The 16,007-nt window shown below is 38.9% G+C and overlaps 1 protein-coding gene and 1 pseudogene across 3 annotated transcripts in view; both read left to right on the top strand.

Moving 5' to 3' along the window:
- Positions 1-69: 69 nt before the first annotated feature.
- LOC114210031 (eukaryotic translation initiation factor 3 subunit J-like) lies at positions 70-15,301 on the top strand (annotated as a pseudogene). Its single transcript, XR_015768320.1, has 2 exons — positions 70-120; positions 14,057-15,301. The product of XR_015768320.1 is annotated as a eukaryotic translation initiation factor 3 subunit J-like (transcript).
- Positions 70-16,007, top strand: part of CEP57L1 (centrosomal protein 57 like 1) — an 86,189-nt gene continuing 70,251 nt past the window's right edge. For both annotated transcript variants that reach the window (XM_028104286.2, XM_028104287.2), the window contains exon 1: positions 70-120. The gene's annotated coding sequence lies outside the window, so the exon portion shown is untranslated. The remainder of the gene's footprint in view (positions 121-16,007) is intronic.

Below are 16,007 nucleotides of genomic sequence, written 5' to 3'. Positions count from 1 at the left end.
TGCCGACGCGTTCTGTTGGCGATAGAAACTACAGTCCCCAGGAGCCACTGCGACGTTACCTGTAGCGGCCTTCGAGCCAACGGTTAGAGCGGACGGACGGAGGTTGATAACGTCGACTTGGTGAGCACTGTAGCTTTGGCTGCCAGTTTTTCTTTGACAGGATTTTTTCCTTCTTCCATTTCCTCAGGGATTTTGGAGACCAGGCTATCTAGAGCTGTCCTCCTTAGTCCAGGGATAGTGTCAGTAATTTGCCTGGGAAGGAGTAGTCCGAATGCCCCAGGCCGAGGGCGCCTTAAGGCGCGAGCAGTGATTGCGATCCCAAGGGTCTTAGGGAGCAGCAAAAGGCCGGGCTGGAGGGATGCTGTGGAAACCGGTGCATTTTCTGCGGCCTCTGCTTCCGCCCTTTCAGGTGGACTCGCGCGCGAGGGATTAGGTATCTCTGTGCAATTGTACTTTTGTTTGGCATTGAATAGGGGTGTTCTGTGTTTTATGCGCTCAAATGAAATACCACGCAGGGCTTTGAAAGCGAGTTGTCACATCCATTTTGTATGAGACTAAGGGGAAAAGAATCCCCAGTATTCCTAGATATGAATGTTTGCAGGATTTAAGAACATTATATGAAAAAAGACCTATAAAAATCTCCAAAATGAGTATATTTGGAAGATTCATTTGTTTAAAAATTTGTTTTTAAAAAGTCATTCCTCTTGAGAAAAGTCAAGGTGTGAAAAGCAGTCAGTGGACTGAAAACCAAATTAGATTTTAATTCTTCACATTGTGGAATAGATGTGTTTCTAAAAATTGAGCCATGGGGCGCTTGGGTGGCTCAGTCAGAAGAGCATGCAACTCTTGATCTCTGGGTGGTGAGTTCCAGCCCCCATGTTGGGTGTAGAGATTACTTAAATAAAAACTTTTAAAAATAAAATTAAAAAATAAAAAAGATAAAAATTTAGTCTTGTGAGGTACTGAGTATACAACAGTGAAAAAGACACATTCCTTATCTAGTTATAGAATCTAATGGTTAAACACACAATTACAGTACAATATGATATCTGGCTATCTGGGATGGCTGGAAAGAAGATCAGTAGCTTAATGCTGGAAAGGCAGGGAAATCTTCATCCCAGGGAAAGAGGGCTAAAAGAACAGCATATGGTGAGGCCCAGAAGTGCTGCAAATTAGCCAAATCACCTATATTTTGGGAGGGATAACTTTTTGTGTATTGATGTACTTTGAAGCTGCGAAGAGACGAGTACCTGAATTTTCCAGATAGTTTTTGAAAGTGACCTGTCCTTGAACAGATTTATAGTTTCGATGAATTGGTCTAATTTGGAAAGCCTTGCTACATTCTATGCTACTGGTTTAAATCAGAATTTTTTAAAAATGTGAACTTCTTATGAGTATGATTTCAAAAACTAAAAAAAGATTCCTTTTTTGTCCTTTTTTGGGCTCATCCTCTTTTGTCCATTGCACAAAGAGTAGGGTAGTTTATTAAATCTAGGTCCCCTTTTTACTGCATAGTTGAATATAATCCCTTCCATACCCATGGTTTCGCTACCACCTGTGACTTTTAAATGTATAGCTCCACCCACCTTTACCTTTCCAGCTTTCATATATCCATTTCCTTGATATTTCTTTTTTGATGTCTCAAAAGCACCTCAAGTTCAACATGCCTAAAACCAAATGCATGGTTATCTCTAATGAGTCTGATTCTTTTTTTTTTTAAAGATTATTTATTTATTTGAGAGAGAGAGAGCATGAGAGGGGGGAGGGTCAGAGGGAGAAGCAGACTCCCTGCTGAGCAGGGAGCCTGATGTGGGACTCGATCCTGGGACTCCAGGATCCTGACCTGAGCTGAAGGCAAGTCGCTTTACCAACTGAGCCACCCAGGTGCCCATCTAATGAGTCTGATTCTTTTTTTTTTAAAGATTTTATTTATTTATTTGAGAAAGAGAGAATGAGAGATAGCACGAGAGGGAAGAGGGTCAGAGGGAGAAGCAGACTCCCTGCCTAGCAGGGAGCCTGATGTGGAACTCCATCCCAGTACTCCAGGATCATGACCTGAGCTGAAGGCAGTTGCTTAACCAATTGAGCCACCCAGGCGCCCCTAATGAGTCTGATTCTTAACCAGTGTTTCCTATTTCAGTTAACGACCCTACCATCCACTTCTGAAAATTTGAAAACTATGCATTATTGATTTCTTCCTGTCCTTCATACCTCTAACCAATTATTACCAAGTCCTATCAATCTCATCTCCCAAATATCCTCCAAATCCATCCTTTTCCCACCATCTACACAAGCGTAGTCTTTTCCAAATTGCCATAATCTGTTGCCAAGACTACCGCAATAGGGATTATTCATTCTGGCCTTTCTCCATTAGTTCTCCACACTGGAGCCATAATGATCTTTTTGAAATGCAATTCTGACTAGATTTTTCTCTTAAAATCATTCATTGCTGTCTCACTATTCTTAAGGCAAAACTTCTTTGTTAAGCATAATATCATTTTGTCTCTTTCCACCTCTCCATCCTCACTTTAATATACCTACCACTCTCCACCTATCTCTGCGTCAGCCATACAGATCTTTCTTCAGTCACTGGTTCTCATATTCCCTTCATCCATTTATACACTCAACAAATATCTGTTGAGTATCTACTATGTAATGGGACAATCACATATGTCATTGAGCACAATATACATTGACACTTGAACAACATGGGTTTGAACTGCAGAGGTCCACTTACATGTGCATTTTTTTTGATAAATATAGTAGTGTAAATCTATTTTCCTTATGGCTTTCATAATAACATTTTCTTTTCTCTAGCTTACTTTATTGTAAGAATACGGTATAGAGTATGAATACAGAATATGTGTTAATGTGTTAATCATTTATGTTATCCATAGGCTTCTGGTCAACAGTAGGCTTTTAGTAGTTAAGTTTGGGGGGAGGCATCAGAAGTTATATGGATTAAAATTTGTGGAATTTTTTTACTTCCTGGTGGGGAGTTGGCACTCCTAACACCCACGTTGTTCAAAGGTCAACTGTACAAAAGTCCCTACTGTCATAGAGCTTGCATCTATTAAAGGGAGATCGACAATAAATATGTAATATATGTGGTAAAGAAAGGCAAATTTGGTGGAGAAAAATAAGAGCCAACCAGGAAGGGGACTAGGAAGTGCCAGATTGTGGGGGGCAAGGTTCACTTTTAAATAAGGTGGTCAGAGAAGGGGACATTTGAGGGGATCTGAAGTCGGAGGAGGAATAAGTTGTACAGATACTTGGAGGAAGAACATTCCTGTGAAGAGAACAGCCAGTACAAAGGCCTGTGGGCAGGAGCAAAGAAATAGCAATGTGGCTGGAGCACAGTGAGTGCAGGGGAGGAGAATAACATGAGATCACAGAGAAAGGAAGTCACATAGGTGATTGAAAGGACTTTGACTTTTTAATTAAAATAGGAAACCATTGGAGGACTTGGAGCAGATCAGTTGCATGATCTGACTTTTTAAAATGATTACTTCTTTGAAATTGTGTTGAGCATAGACCAGGGCGAAGCAAGTGTAGAAGCAGAGACACTACTTAGGAAGCTAAAGTAATGTGTAAGACTGATGAATCACAGACCTGTACCTCTGAAACAAATACATTATATGTTACCAAGAAAAAAAAAAGTAGGAAGGGAAAAATGAAGGGGGGGAATCAGAGGGGGAGACGAACCACGAGAGACTATGGACTCTGAGAAACAAACCGAGGGTTTTGGAGGGGGGATGGGTTAGCCCAGTGATGGGTATTAAGGAGGGCACATACTGCATGGAGCACTGGGTGTTATATACAAACAATGAATCATGGAACACTACATCAAAAACTAATGATGTAATGTATGGTGACTAACATAACCTAATAAAATAAAATTAAAAAGAAAAAAATAAAATAAAGTAATACTCCAGGTGAGAGATGATAGTGGTAGCTTGGACCAGAGTGCTAACAGTGGAGGCAGTGGGAAGAGGCCCCCAGTCTGGATCTATTATGATAGTTTAGCCAACAAGTTTTACTGATAGATTAGATATGAGGTGTGAGAGTATAGGAGTCAAAGATGACTCCAAAGTTTTCAGGCCGAACAATAAAAAGTAAGGAATTACCATTTAATGTTGTGGGAAAGTCTCCAGGTTTGTGTACGGAGGTAGGGAGGTGGAAGTCAAGAGTTTTGTTTGGCCATGTAAAGTTTGAGATGTCTCTAAGATATTCAAGTAGAAATGTGGAGTTGGCAAGTTGGGTAAATGAGTATAGAGATGAGATGAAAGACCTGGCTGTAGATAGAACAATTGGATTTCATAGTAGTGTTTTAATAGCAGTTAAAGCCTGAGAATAGTTGGTGTCACAAAAAGAGGCGCTCCATAGAGTTTGGGTCGATCTGGAGTCATCTGCAAAGGGGACTATGCAGGAGCAGCCGGTGAACATAGAGGAAAACCCAGAGTGTGGTGTCCTAAAAGCCAAGTGAAAGTGGTTAAAGAGGAAGGAGTTCTAAGTATGTGAAGTGCTGCTCTAAATTAAGTGAGATGAGGGTTGATAACTGACCACTGTACTTAGTAGAATGGAGGTCATTGAGGATCTTGAGAGCAGTTTTGGTGGAGTAAAGAGTATAAAAGTCAGATGGTCATTTTATTTAAGAGAGAATGGGAGAAGAACTGGAGACAGTGAGTATAGATGCAGTACCTTTGTACTATTTTCTTTGTCCAGACTTTTTTAGCCTGTCTTTGACTTCTCTTCCTATAGATCTTAGCTCAAATACTGCTTTCTCAGTTTCCCTGATCTGATTAAATGTTCCTATTATAAATATACTCTTATTTTACTGTATGTCTCTACTTGCTAATAAGTTAAAAATGTAGTTTTATAATGGTCTGTGATAATTTTGTGAAAGCATGCCTGCTTTTTAAAAATTTATTTATTATTTGAGAGAGATTGTGTGCAGGGGGGCAGGGAAGGGGCAGAGGGAGAGAGAGAGAATCCTAAGTAGACTCCACACCCAGCGTAGAGCCCATCAGGCTTGATCTCATGACCCTGAGATCATGACATGCACCAAAATCAGGAGTCGTATGCTTAACTGACTGAGCCACCCAGGTGCCCCAGTGTGTGTTTGCTTCTAAAGCTTAAGCACAGAAGAGCAGCAACTGTGCTGATTTTTGCTCATCATCTGCAGCTCTGAGTACAGTGCTTGGCATCTGGTATGAACTTTGTACATATTTGATGGATGAATGGAAGAAAAATATAATGTCACAGAATTTTCAAAGGTATTGCATATTTATCTATTGTTAACAAAAACACAAGATAATTGGGAGCAGGTACTTTATAATGAAAACATTTTAGAAAATTTGCTCTTTTTTTAAAAGATTTTATTTATATATTTGAGAGAGAGAGTGCGGCATACACAAGGGGGTGAGGGGCAGACTCCCCACTGAGCAGGGGAGACACAGGGGCTTAATGGAGTGAGCCACCCAGGTGCCCCGAGGAGTTGCTGCTTTAAATGAAGAGTGCTTTAATCAAGGAAAAAGCTGACTGGCTTGTCTCTAAGAGGCCTTTATTATGAAATTCACTGATGAATTTACCATAAAAAAAAACAGCACTCCTAAGTCCTGTGGGCTTAGAAACAGTCTTTTTTTTTTTAGTTTAGTTTTATTCTTATTTTTTTATTATGTTATGTTAGTCACCGTACAATACATCATTAGTTTTTGATGTAGTGTTCCATAATTCATTGTTTGTGTATAACACCCAGTGCTCCATGCAGTATGTGCCCTCTTTAATACCCATCACCAGGCTAACCCATCCCTATACCCCCCTCCCCTCTAGAACCCTCAGTTTGTTTCTCAGAGTCCATAGTCTCTCATGGTTCGTCGTCTCTCCCTCCGATTCCCCCCCTTCATTTTTCCCTTCCTTCTCCTAATGTCCTCCATGCTATTCTTTATGTTCCACAGATAAGTGAAACCATATAATTGACTTTCTCTGCTTGACTTATTTCACTTAGCATAATCTCCTCCAGTCCCATCCATGTTGATGCAAAAGTTGGGTATTCATCCTTTCTGATGGCTGAGTAATATTCCATTGTATATATGGACCACATCTTCTTTATCCATTCATCTGTTGAAGGGCATCTTGACTGTTCCCACAGTTTGGCTATTGTGGACATTGCTGCTATGAACATTGGGGTGCATATGGCCCTTCTTTTCACTATATTTGTATCTTTGGGGTAAATACCCAGTAGTGCAATTGCTGGGTTATAGGGTAGCTCTATTTTTAAGTTTTTGAGGCACCTCCACGTTGTTTTCCAAAGTGGCTGTACCAACTTGCATTCCCACCAACAGTGTAGGAGGGTTCCCCTTTCTCCACAACCTCTCCAACATTTGTTGTTTCTTGCCTTGTCCATTTTTGCCATTCTAACTGATGTAAGGTGGTATCTCAATGTGGTTTTGATTTGAATTTCCCTGATGGCTAATGATGATGAACATTTTTTCATGTGTCTGTTAGCCATTTGTATGTCTTCTTTTGAGAAGTGTCTTTTCATGTCTTCTGCCCGTTTTTTGACTTGATTATTTGTTTTTTGGGTTTTGAGTTTGAGAAGTTCTTTATGGATCTTGGATATCAGCACTTTGTCTGTGGTGTCATTTGCAAATATCTTCTCCCATTCCATGGGTTGCCTCTTTGTTTTGTTGACTGTTTCCTTTGCTGTGCAGAAGCTTTTTATCTTGATGAAGTCCCAAAAGTTCATTTTCGCTTTTGTTTCCCTTGCCTTTGGAGACATGTCTTGAAAGAAGTTGCTGTGGCCGATGTCGAAGAGATTACTGCCTATGTTCTCCTCTAGGATTTTGATGGATTTCTGTCTCACATGGAGGTCTTTCATCCATTTTGAGTTTATCTTTGTGTATGGTATAAGAGAATGGTCGAGTTTCATTCTTCTGTAGATAGCTCCAATTTTCCCAGCACCATTTATTAAAGAGACTGTCTTTTTTCCATTGCATATTTTTTCCTGCTTTGTCGAAGATTATTTGACCACAGAGTTGAGGGTCCATATCTGGGCTCTCTATTCTGTTCCATTGGTCTATGTGCCTGTTTTTTGTGCCAGTACCATGCTGTCTTGGTGATCACAGCTTTGTAATATAGCTTGAAATCAGGCAAAGTGATGCCCCCCGCTTTGTTTTTTTTTCAACATTTCCTTGGCGATTCGGGGTCTTCTCTGATTCCATACAAATTTTAGGATTGTTTGTTCTAGCCCTTTGAAAAATGCCGTTGGTATTTTGATCAGGATGGCGTTGAAAGTATAGATTGCTCTAGGCAGCATAGACATTTTAACAATGTTTATTCTTCCGATCTATGAACATGGAATGTTTTTCCATCTTTTTGTGTCTTCTTCAATTTCTTTCATGAGTATTCTGCAGTTCCTAGAGTATAGATCCTTTACCTCTTTGGTTAGGTTTATCCCAAGGTATCTTACGGTTTTTGGTGCTATTATAAATGGAATCGATTCTCTAATTTCTCTTTCTAAGGTTACATTGTTAGTGTATAAGAAAGCCACTGATTTCTGTGCATTGAGTTTGTATCCTCCCACATTACTGAATTGCTGTATGAGTTCTGGTACTTTGGGGGTGGAGTCTTTTGGGTTTTCCACATAAAGTATCATGTCATCTGCGAAGAGAGAGAGTTTGACTTCTTTGCCAGTTTGAATACCTTTTATTTCTTTTTGTTGTCTGATTGCTGTTGCTAGGACTTCTAGTACTATGTTGGACAATAGTGGCGAGAGTGGGCATCCTTGTCGTGTTCCTGATCTTAAGGGAAAGGGTCTCAGCTTTTCCCCATTGAGAATGATATTTGCTGTGGGTTTTTCATAGGTGGATTTTATATAATTGAGGAATTTTCCCTCTATCCCTATACTCTGAAGAGTTTTAATCAGGAAAGTATGCTGTATTTTGTCAAATGCTTTTTCTGCATCAATTGAGAGGACCATATGGTTTTTCTCTCTCCTCTTATTAATGTGTTCTATCACATTGATGGATTTGCGAATGTTGAGCCACCCTTGCATACCAGGGATAAATCCCACTTGGTCGTGGTGGATGATCCTTTTTAATGTATTGTTGGATCCTATTAGCTAGGATCTTGTTGAGAATTTTGGCGTCCATATTCATCAGGGATATTGGTCTGAAATTCTCCTTTTTGATGGGGTCTTTGCCTGGTTTGGGGATCAAGGTAATGCCGGCCTCAGAGACAATGAGTCTGGAAGCTTAAAAACACAATCTTGCTAAGTGTGCAAGAGTTTGTGAGACATGGAGATTGTGTGTGTGTGTGTGTGTGTGTGTGTGTGTGTGTGTGTGTATGTGAGTGACTGATGGATTTATCGGGATGCCGGTTTATTAGTATATTTTGAGATATTTGCCAAGTAGATAGCATATAGACTCTCTGACCAAGGAGTTTTCTGTGTAAGAAAGTTACGTGAAAAATCATCAGATTGCTTAGGAACTTGGAATCAGAACAAAGGAAGCTAGAGACATGTTGTGGTCACTTAATAGCATTTAGCTATGAGAACCTCCACAGTAGAGCTTTAATTACCTTCATTTTTTTTCTTCCCTGAGTTGCTTTTTCTCTTTTTCCATTCCTGACTCTTCTTTTTAATAAAAACATTTGTTAAATATGTTAATTTTTTTTTTTTTTAAGATTTTATTTGTCAGAGAGAGAGACACAAGCAGCGGGAGTGACAGGCAGAGGGAGAAACAAGCTCCCCACTGAGCAAGGAGCCCGGTATGGAACTCAGTCCCAGGACCCTGGGATCATGACCTGAGCCGAAGGCAGACGCTCAGCTGACTGAGCCACTCAGGTGTCCCTGTTAAAACATTTATATTGTAGCCTAGTCTCTGACTCTATAAGCTAACTTTGCATATATCTGCTTTGGTCGATTATATACTGATTTATAGTTCAGCCCTCAGAGAGTAACCAAGTTTTCCTAGGCCCCACATCTCATGTGGATTTACATTGGTCTTAAGTTTAGCAACAAGGTCTGAGCTAGAGATATATATTTGAAAACTATAAGTCTGTTGGAATATTTTGTTTTATTTTGCTTTTAAGCTACCATATCTAAATGTTTACTGTGTTTCAGGCACTCTGTTGAATGCTTTGCATATAAATTATTTTATGCTTACATGGCTAAAAAAAATTGTAGAATTGACCCAAAACTTAACCACTATGTTAGCATTATACTATAATCATGGGAGTGAATACACTTGGCTGTGGAGAGAATACAGAATTAGAAATCAGCCAGGGTAGTCTGAAACTAACTAGAAAAGAAGAAAATAATCTGGAAACCAGGAGATGGGTAACCGAGAGATTTGAAAATTTCAGAAGGAATGATTAGTCAGTATGCACAATGCTACCGACAGGTCTAGAAAGCTGAAGTTTCTAGATGAGTTGACAACTAGTAGCCCCTGTTACAGTAAAATATATGCATCTGGCATATAGTTCCACATTAATATTGAATAACTATGCTGTGTTGAGATAAAGATTGATTGACTTGAAGGGACGCCTGGGTGGCTCGGTTAAGCAGCTGCCTTCGGCTCAGGTCATAATCTCAGGGTCCTGGGATCGAGTAATGTATCGGGCTCCCTGCTGAGCAGGGAGCCTGCTTCTCCCTCTGCCTGCCACTCCTGCTTGTGCTCTCTCTCTCTCTCTCTGACAAATAAATAAATAAAATCTTAAAAAAAAAAAAAGATTGTTTGACCTGGGATGGCCTGTAGGGTAAAACCATGCTCCTAAAGAGTCTCTCCTAAAGAGCTGGCATTTCTCTTGTTTGGCTTGTACCAAAAGGTAGGTTCCAGCTCAGAGAACTACAACTCAGAAAAAGGATTTAAGTAAGTGGGCATGGGTAAGTCTGGATCTCTTTGGGCTTTCCTAGGTTTAGTCTTTAAGGAGGGAATATGGTAGGCATGAATTCTTGAGTGATGGGTGCTAAAATAGCGCTAACCAGTTGAAGATAGATCAGTAAGTAGGATAGAATGGGGCCTAAAAGCCCCAGAGAGAAAATCCTAACTTTGAATATTTGCTACCTGGTTTCCTTTTATTATCTTTGCTCTCTTGTATTATTTTCTAGCCTTAATAAAGTCTTATTTAAGTTTTATAACTTTATATTTACTGTATCAAAAAACAGAAAGAAAAGAGTCATATGATCATAGATCTAACTAGGAAAGAGCATTATAGGGGGACCAGTACCCTTCCCCCAGTGAAAGACAGTGGGTAGGGACAGTGCTAATAAGATCTCCAAGGTGAAAGTGAATATTGAGGACAATACTTGGTACTCAATAATTTGCCCTTCTGCAAATGGAGATTTTTTCTTTCATCGTCAACCTCAGATGATCTGGTTTTATTTGTTAAAGAAGACAGGGCAGTTTTCATATCAGAAATTCATCAGTGACCTTTTTCGTTTCACTCAGAGGGGGATGGAGGGATGGAAGCCAGATATTTGCATTCATTTATTCAGTGTTTATTGAAAACCTACTATGGACAACTCTGTGATTGGCAATAAGTATGCAGCAGCATACTTAAAAAGCTCCTGTTCAGAATTGCCTTTAAGAAGTGTATAATCTATGTGAAATATAGCCCACTCTTTGAAGAAGCTTGGTTGAACAGTGAGGCATAGAGATAGGGTAGTAGCTGAAGGTCTATATGAGAGAGAATGAAGAAAGGATGGTGTTTAGGAGGTAGAATCAACAGAATTTAGTGACTATTGGATATGGGAGATAAAAAAGAAAAGTCATGAGTTGACTACTACCCAGATGGTTAAGACTAACTCCTTCCATTAATCAGAGTAAGGCATATACTAGAAATACCAGTCTTGGGATGGCAAGATACTGAGTCCAGGTTTGGACATGTTTTTATCATCTTGTTTGAAGGACTTATAAGTCATGCAGGTGAACAGTACCTAGTACTGCTTTGGAACAACTTTTACACATGAAATCTTAACTGTTGTTGAGAGATATAATTATATATTCAAATAGTGAGAAGAGCATGGACCTCAGAGCCCCAGAATCTTGGATTTGAATCCCAAGTCTGTGTTTTGCTAAGAGTATGAATTTTGCCAATTTTTTTAACCTCCCTAACCTTGGATATTAGAGATGAGATAGCCTTAGTTTTCTTATGTGTACAAGGAGGATAATTACCTACTTCCCAATGACTGTTGTGTAGATTTAATGAGATAATGTATATAAAGTTTTTAGATTTGCATCTGGCTTAGATTGATACTCAAGAAATGGTATCTTTTAGGGGTGTCTGGGTGGCTCAGACGGTTGAGTGCCTTCCGCTCAGGTCATGATCCCAGCGTCCTGGAATCGAGCCTCACATTGGGCTCCATGCTCAGCCTCCCTCTCCTTCTGCCTGCCTGCCTGCCTGTCTGCCTACTTGGGATCTCTCTCTCTCTGTCAAGTAAATAAATAAAATAAAAAAAAAGAAATGGTATATTTTAAAATAATCATCTTTTGGGGCACCCGGATGGTTCAGTCGGGTAGGCATCCGACTCTTGATTTCAGCCCAAGTCATGATCTCAGGGTCATGAGATCAAGACCTGCCTTGGACTCCATGGGAGGGAGGGAGCCTGCTTAAGATTGTCTCTTTCCCTCTCCCTCTGCCCCTTCTGTCCCCCACCCCCACCACACTTGCTCTCTCTCTCTCTCTCAAAATAAATAAATAAATAAAATAATCATCTTTATGTAAAGTAATATTTGTCCTTCAGTTTGAGATTAATGAAATGTTTATAAAGTGTTTTGTAGTTGTACTGGAGTGCTATAATCCTTTTATTGCCAACATTCTCTAAGATTTTATAATGAGATCCTTGAATTATATTTCATTTTTCTCAAATTTACAATTTATTTATTTTTAAAGATTTTATTTATTTATTTCACAGACAGAGGCAGCGAGAGAGGGAACACAAGCAGGGAGAGTGGGAGAGGGAGAAGCAGGCTTCCCACCGAGCAGGGAGCCTGAGGTGGGGCTCGATCCCAGGACCCTGGGATCATGACCTGAGCTGAAGGCAGACACTTAATGACTGAGCCACCCAGGCGCCCCCTACAATTTATTTTTAATAGTATTTTGTGCTTTAAGCTTTTTAATTGGGAAAATTTATAAAAAGTAAAAATATGGCAATTATTTTTCCTCATAAAATAACAGCATAAAAGATTGTATTTCTGAGCAAGGACTCCATGTCCAGCTTTATTATAAAAATTACTGAAAACACCATATTTCATCAATAACATATCTATATGATGTGAAACATTTAAAGAATGTTCAGGGAAATATAATTACTACTCACATAAAATTTTATTTAATATGATACAGTTATACACTGTTTAGAGTTCTTAGTATCATATTTTCTGCCTTATTTTTGATACAACAAATAAACAGATGTTACTGAATTTAGAGCTGCTTTCAGTTGATAAATTTTCACAAGTACAGTCAGAAGATTGGGAAACAGGACTGTTCCATAGCTGATTGAGACGTTTTGCTAACTTTGGAGGGAAGCAGCGTAGCAATTCCATGAGACCACTGACTTTCAAATTAGACATTTAAATTCTTGCCTCTGCCATTTACCTTATACAGATTGCTAATCTTTCTAAAACCCCATTTTCTTTGTAAAATACAGAACATGTTGTTATCCATTTCTGATCTTTGAAGCTACCAAATTTAAGATCCTTGCATATGCTGTTTTTTCTACTCACAATGCTCTTACCTAAAATTTTCACATGACTGTCTTCCTTGCTGTTTTAGACTCATCTCAAAATCCCTATCTTCAGAGAGATTTTACCTGACCATTCTAGCTAACGGAGACCACCTAATACCCTTTTTAATCTTCATCACAGCAATTCAGTTATCCACTTTAACATATTTGTTTTGTGCTTATTTTGTGTTCTTCTGTATGTGCTTATTTTGTAGTTTACTACTATACTCTCAGTGCCTCCAACAGTGATTCACACATGGTAGATGCTCCTCAAATACTTGACCAACTGGCTGAATCTCTACCTCATAGGCTTGTTAAGAAGACTCCATAAAATGATGTATTTACATAATGCACTTAAATGCTTGACACCATTTCCTCTGTTTGTATATTTGTTTTCCCATGTCCTATCTAATTCTAAAAACTTTTGAGATGTATGCTTAATACACATACACGCATATGTAAAATCTAATAGTTATAATTGCTATTATCAGTAGTTAATATTCACAGTGTGTTTACTCTGTGCCTGTATTATGCCAGGTGATTTATATGGATTTTCTTTCCAATAACTCTGTGAAGTAGATATTATTATCCCCATTTTTACAGAAAAGCAAGCTGAGGCTCAGAGAGTTTAAATAACTTGCCTCAAAACACTTAAACTAGTAAATGGCAGAGCCAGAAGTGGAAACCTTGCCTGTCTGCCTCTTGACAAAACTTATGTTTTTAACTTCTTTACAATGCTGTATCCCTTCCCCTAGAAAGGGCAGGTATTCAGAAAAAAAGCAGTAGCGTTTTTCTCATGACAGAATTTTTTTTGTGGGGGGGATACCAACAGTAGAGCTTAAATACCAAGTTAGAGCTCAAATGTTCATTCTTCTGCCTTCCCCAAAGGCTTTCTGCCTTCTTGAGGTGCCATCTCAACAGCTCCAGTTGCTTAGCCTTTTATTTATACTTGTATTTAACATGGAAGAATCAAAACTTAAGCTGAATTCCTTATTCTTTGTACCCTTATTGTGTTTAATGTCTCACACTGTCAGAAAGCCTCAGAGGTCTTTTAATGGTAGCCCAACTCAAGTATTAACAGGGCTGAATTAAATTAACTCCCAACATCCATCATAGCTCTCTTTTTGGCCTTTATTCATAATAACAGATTATAGCTGTGGCTCTTAATTTTCTGTGTAACTTTGGGCAAGTCTCTTGATCTTTCTGGGCCTCGGAGTCTTCATCTGTGAAATGAGGGCTGTTGGAGTAGATTTTTTTTTTTTTTTAACTAAAGCCCATAATTTGCATTAGGGTTCACTCTCGTGTTGTGTGTTCTTTGGGTTTTGACAGATGCATGATGTCATGTACCCACCATTGCAGAATCATGCATTTTAGGGCTATCCTGAAATGCAGAGAAATAATCTCATGCAGAGAAAAAGAGAAAGAACGGCAACAGAAGAAAAGGCAAGAAGAAATTAAAAAGCCGTTAGAAGAACCTGAAGAACCTAAAGTGCTAATACCAGAAGAACAATTAGCAGATAAACTGCGGCTAAAGAAATTACAGGAAGAATCAGACCTTGAATTAGCAAAACAAACTTTTGGTGTTAATAATACAGTTTATGGAATAGATGCTATGAACCCATTTTCAAGAGATGACTTCACAGAGTTTGGAAAGTTACTAAAAGATAAAATTACACAATATGAAAAGTCACTATGGCACTATTATGCCAGTTTTTTGGAAGCCTTAGTTTGAGATGTGTGTATTTCATCGGAAATTGATGACTTGAAAAAGATTACCAATTCATTGACTGTGCTTTGCAGTGAAAAACAAAAGCAAGAAAAGCAAAGCAAAGCCAAAAAGAAGAAAGGTGTGGTCCCTGGAGGGGGATTAAAGGCTACCATGAAAGACGATCTGGCAGATTATGGTGGCTGTGATGGAGGATATGTACAAGACTTTGAAGACTTCATGTGACATTTTCTCTTCTCCTGGTGTCTTCTTTCTGTTGCCCACAATCCCTTCAACATGTAGCACAACTTCCTTTCCTTTCAGTTCTGCCAAATGCTACAATCAGAAGTGCAGTATCTCTTGTGCTGGTTATTTAACCCCTTGACACTTGGGTGCTAATGTGCGAATGAGGGAACTTGGATCTTGCTGCCAAGGGGTTAAAATTGGGAACCTCAGTTGCTACTAAATCATAGTTTAAAAAAAAACAAACCTAATAATGTTGTCATTGTTGCTGATTCCATAGCAGCAGTTACTGAATTGGAAACAAAGGTTGCAACATGACAAAAATTGTGTAGTATTTACCAGCACCATTCAGTAATACAGCCTTAACCATACCTCTTTGAACTACTTCATAACTTGTCAAGAAAAGCAGTTTGCGGCAAGGGCATGTGGTGTGCACCTAGTATTAAAATTGCTTTGTCTTAAAAAAAAATTTTTTTTTCAGGATACCCCTGAAAATTACCTGTGCTCTGTCTATTTATGCCTTCTTCCCTCTCCCTAAACTCCTGGCAACCGCTGATCTTTTTACTGTCTTACAGTTTTGCCCTTTCCAGAATGTTGTATGTTGGAATTATATAGTATGTAGCCTTTTCATATGGGCTGCTTTTACTTAGCAATATGTGTTTAAGTTTCCTCCATGTGTTTCATGGCTTGATAGTTCATTTCTCTTTATCACTGAATGATATTCCATTGTATGGATATACCACAGTTTGATTATCTACTCACCTATTGAAGGACATCTTGATTGCTTCCAGTTTTTGGCAATTATGAATAAAGCTACTATAAAATACATTTATATTCAGTTTTTTTGTAGACAAGTTTTCAACTCATCTGAATGAATAACTAGTAGCATGATTGCTAGATTGTATGGTAATCTTATGTTTAGCTTTGTAGCAAATTTCCCAACTGTCTTCCAAAGTAACCATACCATTTTGCATTTCCATCAGCAACAGATTCCTGTTCCTGTTCCCCCACATCCATCCTTACCAGCTTTGGTGTTGTCAGTGTTTTGGATTTTAGCCATTCTTTTAGGTAAATGATGATATCTCATTTTAATTTGCAATCCCCTAATACAGTATTGATCATTTTTTCATATGCTTATTTTCTACCTGTATTTATCTTTTGGTGAGACATCTGTTCACATCTTTTGCACATTTTATTTTTTTTTTAAGATTTATTTATTTGACAGAGAGAGAGAGAGCAAGAGTAGGAGCACAAGCAGGGGGAGTGGGAGAGAGAGAAGCAGGCTTCCCACTGAGCAGGGAGCCTGATGCGGGGCTCGAACCCAGGACCCTG

Source organism: Eumetopias jubatus, unplaced genomic scaffold (genome assembly GCF_037043125.1).
Source record: "Eumetopias jubatus isolate StellerSeaLion01/CBP00866 unplaced genomic scaffold, mEumJub1_p1.0 scaffold_6, whole genome shotgun sequence".
In the NCBI taxonomy this organism is placed as follows: Eukaryota; Metazoa; Chordata; class Mammalia; order Carnivora; family Otariidae; genus Eumetopias; species Eumetopias jubatus.
Note: the sequence above shows the minus strand (reverse complement) of the source record. Positions and strands in the feature narration are given on the sequence as shown.